The sequence below is a fragment of the Rattus norvegicus genome, chromosome 5 (assembly GCF_021556685.1).
Source record: "Rattus norvegicus strain SHRSP/BbbUtx chromosome 5, alternate assembly SHRSP_T2T, whole genome shotgun sequence".
NCBI lineage: Eukaryota > Metazoa > Chordata > Mammalia > Rodentia > Muridae > Rattus > Rattus norvegicus.
The window spans coordinates 33,829,862-33,847,067 of record NC_141538.1 but is presented as its reverse complement, the minus strand read 5'-3'; the positions used below and the strand labels follow the sequence as shown (position 1 = coordinate 33,847,067).

Below are 17,206 nucleotides of genomic sequence, written 5' to 3'. Positions count from 1 at the left end.
GGGAAGTTTCCAATTCTCCCAGCACCCACATGTTTACACAGATGTAGAGATTAACAATGACAGATACTTGGTGTTCACATTCAGGTGTAGACAAACCTCAGCTGTATCTGGGAATAAGGAAGTGAGGAATCAGCAATGAAAAGCCCCGTGCACTTCTCCAGCTGTGCTGTCCTGTATGTCTTTATTACCCTGCCATTTTCCCCTGAGGATGATATCTTGTTTGCTTTCAGAAGATTGTTTACTCTGCTTTGAGCACCAAAATATCTTAGTTTATGACAAATAATCAACTCTGACCTCCACCTGAATGTGTGTTATCTCATCGCTGAAAATCTGCCTGTTCACATAATACATACCATATACTCTGTTTACCAAACACCATACCAACTAACGAAACTCCCTAATTTAATCATAGAAAATTCCTTTTATTACATGATCTTCTCTCAATATATCATATTAGAAATGCCCTTTCTAAAGACACTGAAGAAAACAGTCATTTGGACTGTTTCCTGTAATTTCTAAATTACAGGAGTCGTCTTGTAATACTCAAATAGAGACTTATTCAAGGAATTGTTAATTTTGCATAGAATTATAGTAACTAGGAATTGGAGAAGGTTCACCACTTTCCTGGGACCTTTACCTTATGAGGAGTTCTGATCATTGCTTGTGATTAGTGAGGTGTTGCTGGAACCAGATGCTAACAAAAACCTTAGATGTGAGGCCTGGAGTTAGCACTTCCCAACTGAGAGGCCTGAGTAGCTAGTATATACCATCTTCAGTTTCTGCTATTCTATCTTTTTTTCAGTCATTTCAATGTTTTGTTTCAGGTACTATATACCACATTCGATACATCGTGTTTCATAGTTAGTTTTGTCATTGTGAAGAGATAATAAGATATGGTGTCTCTTATAGTGGAAAACATTGACTTGGGGCTGGCTTACAGTTTCAGAGGTTTAGTCCATTATCATCATGATGAGAAACACGGCAGCAGCCAAATAGACACGGTGCTGAAGAACGACCTCAGAGTTCTGCCTCTTGATCTGATGGAAGCCAGGGGGGAGACTGTGTGCACACTGAGCATAGCCTGAGCACATGAGACCTCAAAGCCTGCCCCACAGTGTCACAGTTTCTCCAACAAGAAGAACACACCTCCTAATACTGCCACTCAGTATTGGCCAAGCATTCAAACACGAGTCTATGAGGCCATTCCTTCCAAACCACTGTAATACCTATTATTCTAGCAATTTGTGTGGGTGGGGAGAAGACTGTAGAATGGCAGTATACTTCTAGGATTTACATGCAACTACTGAATTTAGGTTAAGATACAATTCTATCCAAATTTTGAACAAAAGGTTATACGGTTATTTTTCATGAGTATCAAAAAAATGTTTATACATCCTTTCTGAGACAAGTTCCCAGGGTGGATTAAAAAAAAAAACCACTTGCTTAAAAGTCATTAATAATAAAAGTGTCATGGGGTGCATGTGGATATGAAAACAGCATTTTCAATTTTTTTTCATCAGAACTTGGAACAATTATCCACTTTATAAAAAGAAATCTTTGAAAATGATTAAAGGCAAAGCCCACGGTGTTCTATTTGGGGTAATGATTCTGATCAGGGACTTGTGCTACCTGGCCTTGGAACAGTAACTTCTGCAAATGTGTGTGGCTTCAGAGTTCATTTGCTTCCAACTGGTCAGAGAGAAATAGATACAGCGTGGAAAACCCTTCTAATGTGGGAAAGGCCCCAGGCCACATCTATCATCACAGACTATGTCCAAATTGGATCTATGGATTGAAGGGTTTCAGAGGCCAGAAGAAGCTCCTGGTCCCAACAAGAAGACAGATGAAGGAATGGAAAAGACAAACAAGTTAATGTAATAAAATCGTGCTATCGTTCCAAAAGCTTTACAATGCTCCCTGTAAAAATATAATCCTGTTATCGCAAGGGACTTTCACAGATGTTTTCTCTAAGGGAGGTTACACATCCCCATTCCGGTTTTATCAGGGCAAGTCCAGTGACATGTTTTGCTTATTTGAATATGACTGAGACGTACTTGACATACCTGAGTAGAGATGTAAGAGCTACTGTCTAGTTTTGGCTTGCTTATAGAGTGACATCTATCAAAGAGAAACTGTGCTCAGCCTTGATTCTGGAAGCAGATCTTCACCTTTTTCCATAGCTTATTTGGAACATAAATTTGAGGTAAGTCTTTTTTGTTGTTGTTGTTACAGCACTCTTGTTTGGGAGATCTTTGCTACTTGGGAGCAACCCAAATCTGATCGAAACAAAGTGGTTAGTTGGATGGCTAGGCTTGCTGTGAGAAAATTAAGACAGAGAAAACAGGTAGCAAAGCGAGTAAGTTACTGATTGGTGGTTGGCTACTCTGAGCTGCTCCCCTCCAGACGGCTTGATGTGTCTTTAGCCTCTGAGCTCTCACAGGTGAACACCTGCAGCTTAGAGCATGTTTCGCCCTCTGGGTGAAAGCTGCCAAAGTTGGTATGAGCCTGCCCTCGAGTTTCACAAGCCCTTGTATAAAAGTAGATATACAAAGATGAACGTGAATGGCTTTTGCAGGCTTGAAGGCATCAACACCTTAGTGACAGTACCGTCTCTTGTAAAAGGCACCATGAGGTCTCCAGGTTTAGAAACAAGTGGGGCTTTGATGTACACCAAACAACTGTAAAGGGTCACATAGAAATAGTTGGGGCTGTGTATACCAGTCCATGGCTTTCATAATTCTTCAACTACCTCATTGTCCTACTAGCAACAGTCCTAAACAACATGAAATCTTTAATAGAGGCTCTGTTCTAAGGAAAGTTTACAAACTGAAGGTGACCAGATAGATTAAACCAGTGGATTGTATTTTGATAACTCGCAATTTAGTAGAAAAGAAAATTGAGCTATGTCCACCTACTCTATATTTAGAAATGTGGTATCATTAAAGAGAAGGGATGCCTACACACCCCATTTAGAGGACTTTTAAATAAGGAGGCTAACTTAAGCAACAACCTTACCAATTGGAGAATTACCCTGAGGAGTCATTTAGAAAGTTTAATGGCAAATGCTATATCATCAAACCCATTTCCCATCAACCATCTCGGTTTGAGGGATTCTGCACACTAATGCAGTTTGAGGATTTTAGGAACTCTAAGGGTTCAGAGGCTGAGACATACAGTGGAAGTCATGAATGCAGTTTTTGAGAGAAGAGAAATGCATAGAAAAGGAGTCAATGTCTACAGGCAGCCATCACTCCTTTCTACTTCAGTGTTGAACAGGGACACCCATTGTACATCAGATTCAGGGAGAATGTTAGGTCTGAGCAAGTCAGGATGGTGAACATTAGTCAATCCTGGAAAGAAACAGCGGAGCAAGGAACAATTCAGTGTGTTTTGATTATTTTTTTCTTTTGAGAGAAAAATACTTTTGATATTCTTAGAATATATATTTTTCTCTTTTTTGAAAAGACAGGATTTCACCAGGTATCTCAGGCTGGCCATGGTCTTGGTCCTCCTGCTTCTGATTTCTTTCTTTTTCTTTTTTTCTTTTTCATCTTTATTAACTTGGGTATTTCTTATTTACATTTCGATTGTTATTCCCTTTCCCGGTTTCCGGGCAAACATCCCCCTCCCCCCTCCCCTTCCTTATGGGTGTTCCCCTCCCAACCCTCCCCCCATTGCCGCCCTCCCCCCATAGTCTAGTTCACTGGGGGTTCAGTCTTAGCAGGACCCAGGGCTTCCCCTTCCACTGGTGCTCTTACTAGGATATTCATTGCTACCTATGGGGTCAGAGTCCAGGGTCAGTCCATGTATAGTCTTTAGGTAGTGGCTTAGTCCCTGGAAGCTATAGTTGGTTGGCATTGTTGTTCACATGGAGTCTCGAGCCCCTTTAAGCTCTTCCAGTCCTTTCTCTGATTCCTTCAATGGGGGTCCCGTTCTCAGTTCAGTGGTTTGCTTCTGATATTCGTCAATGTATTTGCTGTATTCTGGCTGTGTCTCTCAGGAGAGATCTACATCCGGTTCCTGTCAGCCTGAACTTCTTTGCTTCATCCATCTTGTCTAATTGGGTGGCTGTATATGTATGGGCCACATGTGGGGCAGGCTCTGAATGGGTGTTCCTTCTGCCTCTGTTTTAATCTTTGCCTCTCTCTTCCCTGCCAAGGGTATTCTTCTTCCCCTTTTAAAGAAGGAGTGAAGCATTCGCATTCTGGTCATCCCTCTTGAGTTTCATGTGTTCTGTACATCTAGGGTAATTCAAGCATTTGGGCTAATAGCCACTTACCAATGAGTGCATACCATGTGTGTTTTTCTGTGATTGTGTTACCTCACACAGGATGATATTTTCCAGTTCCAACCATTTGCCTATGAATTTCACAAAGTCATTGTTTTTGATAGCTGAGTAATATTCCATTGTGTAGATGTACCACATTTTCTGTATCCATTCCTCCGTTGAAGGGCATCTGAGTTCTTTCCAGCTTCTGGCTATTATAAATAAGGCTGCTATGAACATAGTGGAGCACGTGTCTTTTTTATATGTTGGGGCATATTTTGGGTATATGCCCAAGAGAGGTATAGCTGGGTCCTCAGGCAGTTCAATGTCCAATTTTCTGAGGAACCTCCAGACTGATTTCCAGAATGGTTTTACCAGTCTGCAATCCCACCAACAATGGAGGAGTGTTCCTCTTTCTCCACATCCTCTCCAGCATTTGCTGTCAACTGAGTTTTTGATCTTAGCCATTCTCACTGGTGTGAGGTGAAATCTCAGGGTTGTTTTGATTTGCATTTCCCTTATGACTAAAGATGTTGAACATTTCTTTAGGTGTTTCTCAGCCTTTCGGCATTCCTTAGCTGTGAATTCCTTGTTTAGCTCTGAACCCCATTTTTTAATAGGGTTATTTGTCTCTCTGCGGTCAAATTTCTTGAGTTCTCTGTATATTTTGGATAAAAGCCCTCTATCTGTTTTAGGATTGGTAAAGATCTTTTCCCAATCTGTTGGTTGCCGATTTGTCCTAACCACAGTGTCCTTTGCCTTACAGAAGCTTTGCAGTTTTATGAGATCCCATTTGTCAATTTTTGATCTTAGAGCATAAGCCATTTGTGTTTTGTTCAGGAAATTTTCTCCAGTGCCCATGTGTTCGAGATGCTTCCCCACTTTTTCTTCTATTAGTTTGTATCTTGTTTGATGTGGAGGTCCTTGATCCACTTGGACTTAAGCTTTGTACAGGGTGATAAGCATGGATCAATCTGCACTCTTCTACATGTTGACCTCCAGTTGAACCAGCACCATTTGCTGAAAATGCTATCTTTTTTCCATTGGATGGTTTTGGCTCCTTTGTCAAAAATCAAGTGACCATAGGTGTGTGGGTTCATTTCTGGGTCTTCAATTCTATTCCACTGGTCTATCTGTCTGTCTCTGTACCAAAACCATGCAGTTTTTATCACTATTGCTCTGTAATACTGCTGGAGTTCAGGGATAGTGATTCCCCCTGAAATCCTTTTATTGTTGAGGATAGTTTTAGCTATCCTGGGTTTTTTGTTATTCCAGATGAATTTGCAAATAATTCTGTCAAATTCTTTGAAGAATTGGATTGGTATTTTGATGGGGATTGCATTGAATCTGTAGATCACCTTTGGTAAAATGGCCATTTTTACTATATTAATCCTGCCAATCCATGAGCATGGGAGATCTTTCATCTTCTGAGGTCTTCCTCAATTTCTTTCTTCAGAGGCTTGAACTTCTTATTGTAGAGATCTTTTACTTGCTTGGTTAAAGTCACACTGAGGTACTTTATATTATTTGGGTCTATTATGAAGGGTGTCGTTTCCCTAATTTCTTTCTCGGCTTGTTTCTCTTTTGTGTAGAGGAAGGCTACTGATTTATTTGAGTTAATTTTATACCTAGCCACTTTGCTGAAGTTGTTTATCAGCTTTAGTAGTTCTCTGGTGGAACTTTTAGGATCACTTAAATATACTATCATATCATCTGCAAATAGTGATATTTTGACTTCTTCTGTTCCAATCTGTATCAACTTGATCTCCTTTTGTTGTCTGATTGCTCTGGCTAGAACTTCAAGAACTATATTGAATAAGTAGGGAGAGAGTGGGCAGCCTTGTCTAGTCCCTGATTTTAGTGGGATTGCTTCAAGTTTCTCTCCATTTAGTTTAATGTTAGCAACTGGTTTGCTGTATATGGCTTTTACTATGTTTAGGTATGGGCCTTGAATTCCTATTCTTTCCAGGACTTTTATCATGAAGGGGTGTTGAATTTTGTCAAATGCTTTCTCAGCATCTAATGAAATGATCATGTGGTTTTGTTCTTTCAGTTTGTTTATATAATGGATCATGTTGATGGTTTTCCGTATATTAAACCATCCCTGCATGCCTAGGATGAAGCCTACTTGATCATGGTGGATGATTGTTTTGATGTGCTCTTGGATTTGGTTTGCCAGAATTTTATTGAGTATTTTTGCGTCGATTTCATAAGGGAAATTGGTCTGAAGTTCTCTTTCTTTGTTGGGTTTTTGTGTGGTTTAGGTACAAGAGTATTTCTGGCTTCATAGAAGGAATTCAGTAGTGCTCCATCTGTTTCAATTTTGTGGAATAGTTTGGATAGTATTGGTATGAGGTCTTCTATGAAGGTCTGATAGATCTCTGCACTAAACCCGTCTGGACCTGGGCTCTTTTTGGTTAGGAGACCTTTAATGACTGCTTCTATTTCCTTAGGAGTTATGGGGTTGTTTAAATGGTTTATCTGTTCCTGATTTAACTTCAGTACCTGGTATCTGTCTAGGAAATTGTCCATTTCCTGCAGATTTTTAGTTTTTGTGAATATAGGCTTCTGTAGTAGGTTCTGATGATTTTTTGCATTTCCTCTCATTCTGTAGTTATGTCTCCCTTTTCATTTCTGATTTTGTTAATTTGGACATACTCTCTGTGTCCTCTCGTTAGTCTGGCTAAGGGTTTATCTATCTTGTTGATTTTCTCAAAGAACCAACTTTTGGTTCTGTTGATTCTTTCTATGGTCCTTTTTGTTTCTACTTGGTTGATTTCAGCCCTGAGTTTGATTATTTCCTGCCTTCTACTCCTCCTGGATGTATTTGCTTCTTTTTGTTCTAGAGCTTTTAAGTGTGCTGTCAAGCTGCTGACAATGCTCTTTGCTGTTTCTTTCTGCAGGCACTCAGAGCTATGAATTTTCCTCTTAGCACAGCTTTCATTGTGTCCCATAAGTTTGGGTATGTTTACCTTCATTTTCATTAAATTCTAAAAAGTCTTTAATTTCTTTCTTTATTTCTTCCTTGACCAGGTTATCATTGAGTAGAGCATTGTTCAACTTCCATATATATGTGGGCATTCTTCCCTTATTGTTATTGAAGACCAGCTTTAGGCCGTGGTGGTCTGATAAGACTCATGGAATTATTTCTATCTTTCTGAACCTGTTGAGACCTGTTTTTTGGCCAATTATATGGTCAATTTTGGAGAAAGTACCATGAGGTGCTGAGAAGAGTGTATATCCTTTTGCTTTAGGATAGAATGTTCTATAAATATCTGTTAAGTCCATTTGGCTCATGACTTCTCTTGGTCTGTCTACGTCTCTGTTTAATTTCTGTTTCCATGATCTGTCCATTGATGAGAGTGGGGTGTTGAAATCTCCTATTATTATTGTGTGAGGTGGAATGTATGTTTTGAGCTTTAGTAAGGTTTCTTTTACGTATGTAGGTGCCCTTGTATTTGGAGCATAGATATTTAGGATTGAGAGTTCATCTTGGTGGATTTTTCCTTTGATGAATATGAAGTGTCCTTCCTTATCTTTTTTGATGACTTTTAGTTGAAAATTGATTTTATTCGATATTAGAATGGCTACTCCAGCTTTCTTCTTCTGACCATTTGCTTGGAAAGTTGGTTTCCACCCTTTCACTCTGAGGTAGTGTCTGTCTTCGTCTTTGAGGTGTGTTTCCTGTAGGCAGCAGAATGCAGGGTCCTCATTGCATATCCATTTTGTTAATCTATGTCTTTTTATTGGGGAGTTGAGACCATTGATGTTGAGAGATATTAAGGAATAGTGATTATTGCTTCCTGTTATATTCATATTTGGATGTGAGGTTATGTTTGTGTGCTTTTCTTCTCTTTGTTTTGTTGCCAAGACGATTAGTTTCTTGCTTTTTCTAGGGTGTAGCTTGCCTCCTTATGTTCGGCTTTACCATTTATTATCCTTTGTAGTGCTGGATTTGTAGAAAGATATTGTTTAAATTTGCTTTTGTCATGGAATATCTTGGTTTCTCCATCTATGTTAATTGAGAATTTTGCAGGATACAGTAACCTGGGTAGGCATTTGTGTTCTCTTAGGGTCTGTATGACATCTGTCCAGGATCTTCTGGCTTTCATAGTCTCTGGCGCAAAGTCTGGTGTGATTCTGATAGGTCTGCCTTCATATGTTACTTGACCTTTTTCCCTTACTGCTTTTAATATTCTTTCTTTATTTTGTGCATTTGGTGTTTTGACTATTATGTGACAGGAGGAGTTCTTTTCTGGTCCAATCTATTTGGAGTTCTGTAGGCTTCTTGTATGTCTATGAGTATCTCTTTTTTTAGGTTAGGGAAGTTTTCTTCTATGATTTTGTTGAAGATATTTACTGGTCCTTTGAGCTGGGAGTCTTCACTCTCTTCTATATTTATTATCCTTAGGTTTGATCTTCTCATTGAATCCTGGATTTCCTGTATGTTTTGGACCAGTATCTTTTTCTGTTTTACATTATTTTTGACAGTTGTGTCGATGATTTCTATGGAATCTTCTGCTCCTGAGATTCTCTCTTCTATCTCTTGTATTATGTTGGTGATGCTTGTTTCTACGGCTCCTTGTTTCTTCCTTTGGTTTTCTATATCTATGGTTGTTTCCCTGTGTTCTTTCTTCATTGCTTCTATTTCCATTTTTAATTCCTTCAACTGTTTGATTTTATTTTCCTGGAATTCTTTCAGGCATTTTTGTGATTCCTCCCTATAGGCTTCTACTTGTTTATTTATGTTTTCCTGCATTTGTCTAAGGGAGTTCTTCATGTCTTTCTTGAAGTCCTCCATCATCATGATCAAATATGATTTTAAATATAGATCTTGCTTCTCTGGTGTGTTTGGATATTCAGTGTTTGCTTTGGTGGGAGAATTGGGCTCCGATGATGCCATGTAGTCTTGGTTTCTGTTGCTTGGGTTCCTGCGCTTGCCTCTCGCCATCAGATTATCTCTGGTGTTACTTTGTTCTGCTATTTCTGACAGTGGCTAGACTGTCCTATAGGCCTGTTTGCCAGGATTGCTGTAGACCTGTTTTCCTCTTTTCTTTCAGCCAGTTATGGGAACAGAGTGTTCTGTTTTTGGCATGTAGTTTTTCCTGTCTACTGGTCTTCAGCTGTTCCTGTGGGCCTGTGTCCTGAGTTTACCAGGCAGGTCACTTGGAGCAGAAAAGCTCGTCTTGGCCCTGGGTTCAGTCCCCAGCTCCGAAAAAAAGAACCAAAAAAAAAAAAAAAAGCTCGTCTTGCCTGTGGTCCTGAGGCTCAAGTTTGCTTGTGGAGTGTTTCTTATGAGCTCTCCATGAGGGCAGCAACCAGGAGGACCTGCGCCGGCTTTTCCGGGAGCCCCCGTGGACCAGGGTCCCAAATGGCATTTGCTCTTTTCCTCTGGAGTCAGAAATGTGGGCAGAGTGTAGTCTCTTCTGGCTTCCCAGGCATTTCTGCCACTTTGAAGGTTTAGCTCTCCCTCACATGGGATTTGGGTGCAGAGAACTGTTGATCCTGTCCCTTCAGGTCCTGGCGGTGTCTGGGGCGCAGGGGACCTGCAGCTCCAAGTGCCCCTATCTTCCGGTTCCCAGAGGCCGTATATAGTTTCCTCTTGGGCCAGGGATATGGGCAGGGGTGGGCAGTATTGGTGGTCTCTTCTGCACTGCAGTCTCAGGTGGGCCTACCTGTCCAGGCGGTGAGCTCTCTCTCCCACGGGGTTTGGGAGCAGTGAGCTGCGGGCCGGGATCAGCGAGGTTGGGAATCCAGCTAAAAACCGGAAGTGTCCGGTCCCAGATTAATTTTGCGGCTGTGTGTCCTGAGACCACCAGTCAGGTTGCTTGGAACAGAAAAGTTGTTCTTACCTGCGGTCCCACGGCTCAAATTTGCTCGTGGGTTTTGCTTTTGAGCTCTCCTCGAGGGCAGCAACCAGGAGGACCTGTGCCACCTTTTCCAGGATCCCCCATGCACCAGGGTTCCAGATGGCGTTTTGTGTTTTCCTCTGGAGTAAAAAATGTGGGCAGAGTGTAGTCTCTTCTGGCTTCCCAGGCATGTCTGCCTCTCTGAAGGTTTAGCTCTGGGTTCAGAGAACTGTTGATCTGGTCCCTTCAGATTCCGGTGGTGTCTCGGGCACAGAAGACCTGCAGCTCCAGTGCCCCTATCTCATGAGTTGTGATTTTAAATTGGCATCTTTCTTTTCCAATTGTCTGGTACCCCGGACTTGCTGTGGTGGGAGAACTGGTTTCTGATGATGCCAAGTGTCCTTGGTTTCTGTTGCTTAACTTCTTGTACTTGCCTCATGCCATCTGGTTATCTCTGGTGTTAGCTGGTCTTGCTGTGGCTTGACCTTCCTGTAAGCCTGTGTGTCAGCCATTTTGGGAGACTAGCTTTGTTCTGACCAGATGTGGGTACAGAGAGCTGTGGCATAAGGTCAGCTCAGGGCCCAGTCAGAAACTGTGAGGATCCTTTCCCAGAGTGCTCCTGGTTCCTGTGTCCTGAGTGCTCCAGCTGGGTCCCTCTGAGCAGAAGTGGTGGTCTTCCCTGTGTTCTCATGTGTGTCAGCACTCCTGGGAGGCCAGCTCTCTCTCGTTGGGTTCTGCGTACCTATGCTTTATTTCTTGTTTAGGAAGGGAAAATTCCTTTTTCTTCTTCATTGAGTCTATGAGAAAATAAGGAATATGAGGAGGCAGAGCAAACACTGCAGTGGGGTAAGCCAGGTCTGTGGGCTGGTTTTGCTGTTCACTTCTCTATGAGCTTTGTCCAGCCAATCAGCATCTCTGTCTTTCATTCTTCTTCATAACATATCAAAAGTAAACCCACCATGCTAACAATCAGTCATAAAATTCAACGAGGAAGTATTTGAAAATACTAAGCTTACAATATTAAGACTGAAAATATTCATTCTAGTCCCTTGACACAATTTGACTCATAGCATTCCTAAAACTATGAAGCTTTACCCCATTCCTATGAGACTTTAATCATTTTATATAGCGTTTACATCTCTCCCAACCATATACTTGTCACTAATATATTCCCATTATAGTACCATGAACTTTAGGAATACAGAAAAGTCATATTCATTAAACAAAATTCCATTACTAACTCAGGTCCTATCATTAAAATGCAAATTAGCTTTGCATTATACCAAACACTTAAAGCAGTTTTTATTTTCACATTAACTAAAGATCACTCTTTATTGTTGTCTTGCCTTCATAAATCTGAGAACAAAAACCAAATGTCTTCCTGGTGGCACAGAGTATGGACTGGGACAGCCTGAGAAGGAGGAGAAGGAGGAGGAGGAGGAGGAGGAGGAGGAGGAGGAGGAGGAGGAGGAGGAGGAGGAGGAGGAGGATGAGGAGGATGAGGAGGACGAGGAGGACGAGGAGGACGAGGAGGGGGAGGAGGAGGAGAGAGCAGGTCTAAAGAGCCAAACTTCCTGTGCACCTTGGTGATGAGCATTGGTTCGAGGAGAAGGCCAGGATAGGCCCAGGAGTAAACGGCATCCAATAAGCAAGTTAGATCTCGCTGTGGAGAATGGCAAAAAAGAAAACAAACGAGGGAAGGCTTTCAAAGTAAAGAAGAATCTTACCATCTGGAGGAAGTTGAAAACAAGAAGCCTGGGGAAAATGTCAGGAGGGGACAAGTCAGGTGACTTTGCCTAATTATTGATGGACCATACCTAATAGACATGTTCATCGCAATGAAAGGGGAGAGGATGCTTTGAGATTTGTAGCACAGGCAGTGGAAATCAGAAGACTGACTAAGGAACAATATATGAAGCCTTACATATGTTTCCAAACACCGGACCTGACAATCATTATGACTTTTGCCTCAAACCTTGAAATCTACGATTTTCTCTGAGCTCATAAAATGACTGCTATTTTACTAACTTGTATTTAGTAAGATATCTTTTCTGTAAACTTTTGGTTTCCATGTAAATATTATTTAATTGTTGCATTTAATTCTTAACATTCCTGTCCGAATGGCAACATAACACATTTTAGAAAAAAAAATCTTTTTCATAATTTGAAAGAAACAAAGTAATTTAAAGAGCAAGAAAAAAAGTTGAAAAATATAGGCTAAATAAAAGGAAAGAAAGGCTATCCATGATTCTATAAACTGCATTTGCATTTAGGTATAGGTTTGTTGAGACATTTAATAATATAACTTTGTTAATCGTAAAATAAATTATGTCTATCTCTCTGTGGTCCTGTGAAAGCCAGTGTAGGGAAATTTCAGGTTCTTGACGTGGGAGTGCATGGTGTACCCTCATAGAAGCAGGGGGAGAGAGGATAGGGTAGGGGTTTCTGGAGGGGAAACTGGGAAAGGGAATATTTGAAATGTAAATACATAAAATATCCAATAACAAAAAAGAGGTAGGATAGCTCACAATGTGGTAAACGCTATAATTGTGTGAATGAGACATGCCCATCTCAGACTTCCCAGTGGATGATGCAAAGCAATGGAGAGGTTTAGGGGTCCAGTTTTGCTAGAGGAAATGCATCACTTGGAGCAGGCTTTGAGATCAAATAGCCTCAGCCCACTTCCTGTTTTCTCTCCCACTTCACGTTTTCATTTAAAGATGAACTCTTAACTTTGTGGGCTTGCCACCATACCTGTTCCCTGTTGATATTCCTCTCTGACACAACAGACTCTATCCTTTTGGAATTGAAAGCCTACGTAAACTCTTCCTTCTGGAAGCTGCTTAGTCCTGGTGCTTAGTCACACCAACAGAAAAGTAACTCATGCTGATGTTGGCACTAGAAAGTAGGTTGCTGCTGTAAATAACTCGGCCCTGTTGGGCTTTTGGAGGAATATAGAAGACTGGACGCTTGGACTAGAAACTCGGTGGTTAAGTGTTGCGTGTAGGGCTTGAGTCCACTGACTCTTTAACAATGTGGATTGCAGTACAGGCTACAAACAATGGTAAAGCTAACATATCTAAAACTTGCCTCTTCTTGTAAACTTAAAATATTCCTCGTAAGCTTCAGGAAACCAACTTGAATCTACCTCTCACGTGTCAAATGGACTCCACATAAGTACTGTCAACCAATAGTCTGTTTCTCCACTTGCCTATTCCACTTATTCCCGAGGGTGGGATTCCCCTTCGCCATGTATTGTGAATCCCCTCCCTCAGTCATCACAACTGTGAGCCTAAAAGTTTCAAATGTACACCTAAGGAAAAAGAAATTCCCCTAAACTCCTAACTTTATCTTTGTTAATATATAAGTGTTTCATCACCCAGTCAGGTTCCAGTGTTTCCTCAAAATCTGCATCCTGGAAAGCTTCAAAGTGGCTGGTCTCTGGTGGTCCAGCCTCACAGTCTGCTCCGACTGCTGCCTCCATGTCCTTAGATGGTCCTGCAGAGTCTGGACTGTGGGTAAAACAGCCAACTCTTCCAGGATGTGGCCAACATCCCAAGCTCTCTTAGATCTCTAAAGATATTAATGCACCCAGACAGCAGGACGAAGTCTAAAGAATATGGTGCCCCCATCCCTGACTCACTAATCATTCTTTCCTAAAAGAGAAGAGTGGTAGCCCCATCCTGCCTTCATCAACCTTGAACCAGCAGCTAAGTCGTCACCAGCCACCAGATGGAACACTCACATCCTTTAAAAGGGCTCTGTTATCAGAGCCAGCTCTCTGTCTTCAGGTCTCCCTGTCTGTCTCTGTCCCTCTGGTTCCACTTTGAGGTGGCCTTGCATGGTGTGATTTTTGCAGCATATCTTGGCTCCAACCCTCCAAGGTACTCCTACCACAAAGCCTAACAATTGTTGCATTTTTAACTTTATATGTGATGAGATTGTATATGGCATTGTTATCCTTTATGCTTTAAGTAGCTTATGTATAAAATATCACTGGCTGCATGTTATGAATGTTTGTTAAATTGTCTGTTGTTTCATTACTGGTTTTCATAACATTTTTTCTTTTTTTTTTTTTTTTTGGGTCTCTCTGTGTACCTAATCTTTTAAATTCAGTGCCAGTCGCTGCATTTGAAAAATTACCGAGGCAATTTAAGGTCTAAAATAAAATTATCTTTTTCCAAAATAAAATTTACATTTGTGTCTGGCAGATAGCTGAGACGAAAGCTAACCTTAATCCAATTAAGGTGCTGAGGTGATTTAAGAAGAAGCCTTAGTCCAGATAAGGCCTGGGCTTTTTCTATTCATCCTAACTCTCCAACAATGGGAGCTTCAATATAAAACTTAGGGAGTTCCAGGCCTTAGATGACTCTGTGGCCCCGTAACCCAGTGTTTAAATATATGTGAATTGCTGCCGAGAGCTCAGTTTACCTCCTCAGCCTCTGAACCTTTGCTCAAATAACCTAATTGACAAAGCAAAATGCATGTTCTCTCTCTCTCTCTCTCTCTCTCTCTCTCTCTCTCTCTCTCTCTCTCTCTCTCTCCCCCTCCCTTCCTTCCTTCCTTTTTGCCTGTCTGTCTTTTGTTTTTTCCTTTCGTTCTTTTTTATTTTTTTTGATTTGTTTTTTGAGACAGAGTCTCTCTAAACTGTAGCCTTGGGCATCCAAGAACTTACCTCAAAACAGGCTGACCTTAAACTCACAGAGATCTTCCTACCTCTGCCTCCCAAGTGCTAGGATTAAAGGCTTCTGCCACCATCGCCTAGCTCAAAACACATCTTTTCAGCATTTAAAACTGGATTATGGGGGGCTGGGGATTTAGCTCAGTGGTAGAGCGCTTACCTAGGAAGCGCAAGGTCCTGGGTTTGGTCCCCAGCTCCGAAAAAAAAAAAAAACTGGATTATGTGTCTTCTTAGGTTAAATTTAAAATCAATTTTATATCTGCTCAGACTTATAGAACTATCAGTTTAATTTGTGTTCTAGTTTTCAAATATATAAACACCATGCATAGATAATGTCCTGATTAGTTTTTTGGGTTTTGTTTGTTTGTTTTTATCAATTTGACACAGCTGGAGTTATCTGGGGAGAAGAAGCTGAACTAAGAAAATGCCACCATTAGGCTGGCTTGTAGTCAAGGCAGCAGGGGTAGTTTCTTGATGAGTGATTGATGTGGGAAAGTCTGGCCACTGTGGGTGCTGCCATCCCTGGGTTCTGGGATGCATAACCAAGGTAGCTGAATGTGGGCAGACCTGCATCAAAGCATTTCCCAGGTCCCTGCCTCAGTTTCTGCCTCCATGTTTCTGTTTTGAGTTACCTCAGTGATAAACTATTTTGTGGAAAATATGATGAAATAAACCTTTACCTTTCAATCTAATTTTGATCACCGTGTTTTGTCACAATAATGGAAAGCAAACTAAGACATAGGGTCAACAAATTATTATACATTGACCGTTCATGACAATGATCAATAAGATAAATAATTCAAAGAAAAATATTCAGAGATTTTATCAATATTCTCAAAAATGATTTTTTTTACTCAGTGGAATACAGAACTCTTGATTTCTATGGTAGACAAGCATAAATTGAAGGCTATTAGTATTACATACAAACATCTCAAGACATTTATTTATTAACTCCAAGTATAATATAATATAAATCTTTTAAAGGGGGAGAAAAATATGAATGTTCAGAAATTAATTAACTGTTCAAGGCTTAAAGTAAGCACACATTATGAATAATTCAAAGAAATGAAAAACATTATTGTATTACTCACAACATTTTCCCACAAGTATTAAGATAAGACGGTTTGCATATTAAACATGAACCATTTTGAGGTATTTGAGAAGTAAATATCACTCATTAAACTTATATATTTAATATATACTTTAAATAAGCACCATCTGGAAAAGATAAATTGATTAGAATATTGTTGGGAGTGATGCCCTTGAAGCCCTCCATTGTTGATGTTAAAATTAAGTATGACTGGGTTCATGGAAAATCCCCAACCAGCTGCAGAAGACTAATAAAAATCTAGTGGTCAAGAAAAATAATAATATGATAAAGACATCCTGATGACTAATAGATATGACAAACCCGTGACCTTTCTGACAACCTGTCAACATCAGCCTACTCCCTGACCACACGAATACTGTGTCCTTGGCCTGCGTAAATGTTTCTTACTTCCCCCCTCCCTCTGTTACCCATGTTATGATATAAATTCAGCCTTGGGGAAAAATAAAAAGGTGGCTGGAGAGACAGCTGTGGGTGCTGGGAACCGAACTCTTATATTTTTGGTTGTGAGCCTAGCCTTTAACGGCTGAGCCATCTCTCTAGCCCCTTGGGGAAAAATAAAATTGTCGCCTTGATCAGACTCTTGTCTTGGCATCCTTCTTCGCATCCCTTGTCCCCCATTCTCTTCCAGGTACCTTTAGACCCTTCGCTTACAGAATATCTCTGATAAAAGGCAAAGGCAAAAATGAAATAAAATTTAAAGATTCACATACAAAATCCTTGATGCCGACTCTGAGAACTATTTAGAGGCATTCATGTACTAGACACAATTTTCTTAGTGTCAAAGCAAAGAGGGAAGTCACATCGATTTCAAAGTTCACAGTATCACAGTCATGTTTAATTCACCAAGAAAACCAACATTTTAGGAGATGAACAAATCAGAAAAAATATCTACTATTTGTCCTCATTCAGACATGAATGTTTATATAAAAATAACACTGATTTATTCTGGAGGAAGAGCAACCAGACACCTGTGGTACAGAAAGTAAGTGCCAAAATGGACCTGAGACAGTCATATGTCTAATTTTTAGATTTTTATTGAGCAGATGCTCTAAGCCAGGAAGCAAGTGAAGCTAAATGTTACTGATCTGGTGAGAAATACACAAGTAATCTTCCAGTAGTGTGAAATCATAACAGAATTACACAGATGGATTCATGTGAGAGGAAGTGACCCAGCTTTTTTCCAAGGAATGTGAGAATTAAGCAGTCTTAGCGCATAAATAAAGTTCTCCAGGGCTCCACGAGGACTGAGCACAGAAGGAAGGAGGCCCAGAAATAACCAGATGAGGACGTGCAGAGTG

General features: G+C 40.6%; 1 pseudogene; it reads left to right on the top strand.

The window, feature by feature from the left end:
* The first annotated feature begins 2,552 nt into the window (after window positions 1-2,552).
* On the top strand, window positions 2,553-12,096 carry Bex4-ps2 (brain expressed X-linked 4, pseudogene 2; annotated as a pseudogene).
* Window positions 12,097-17,206: the final 5,110 nt, after the last annotated feature.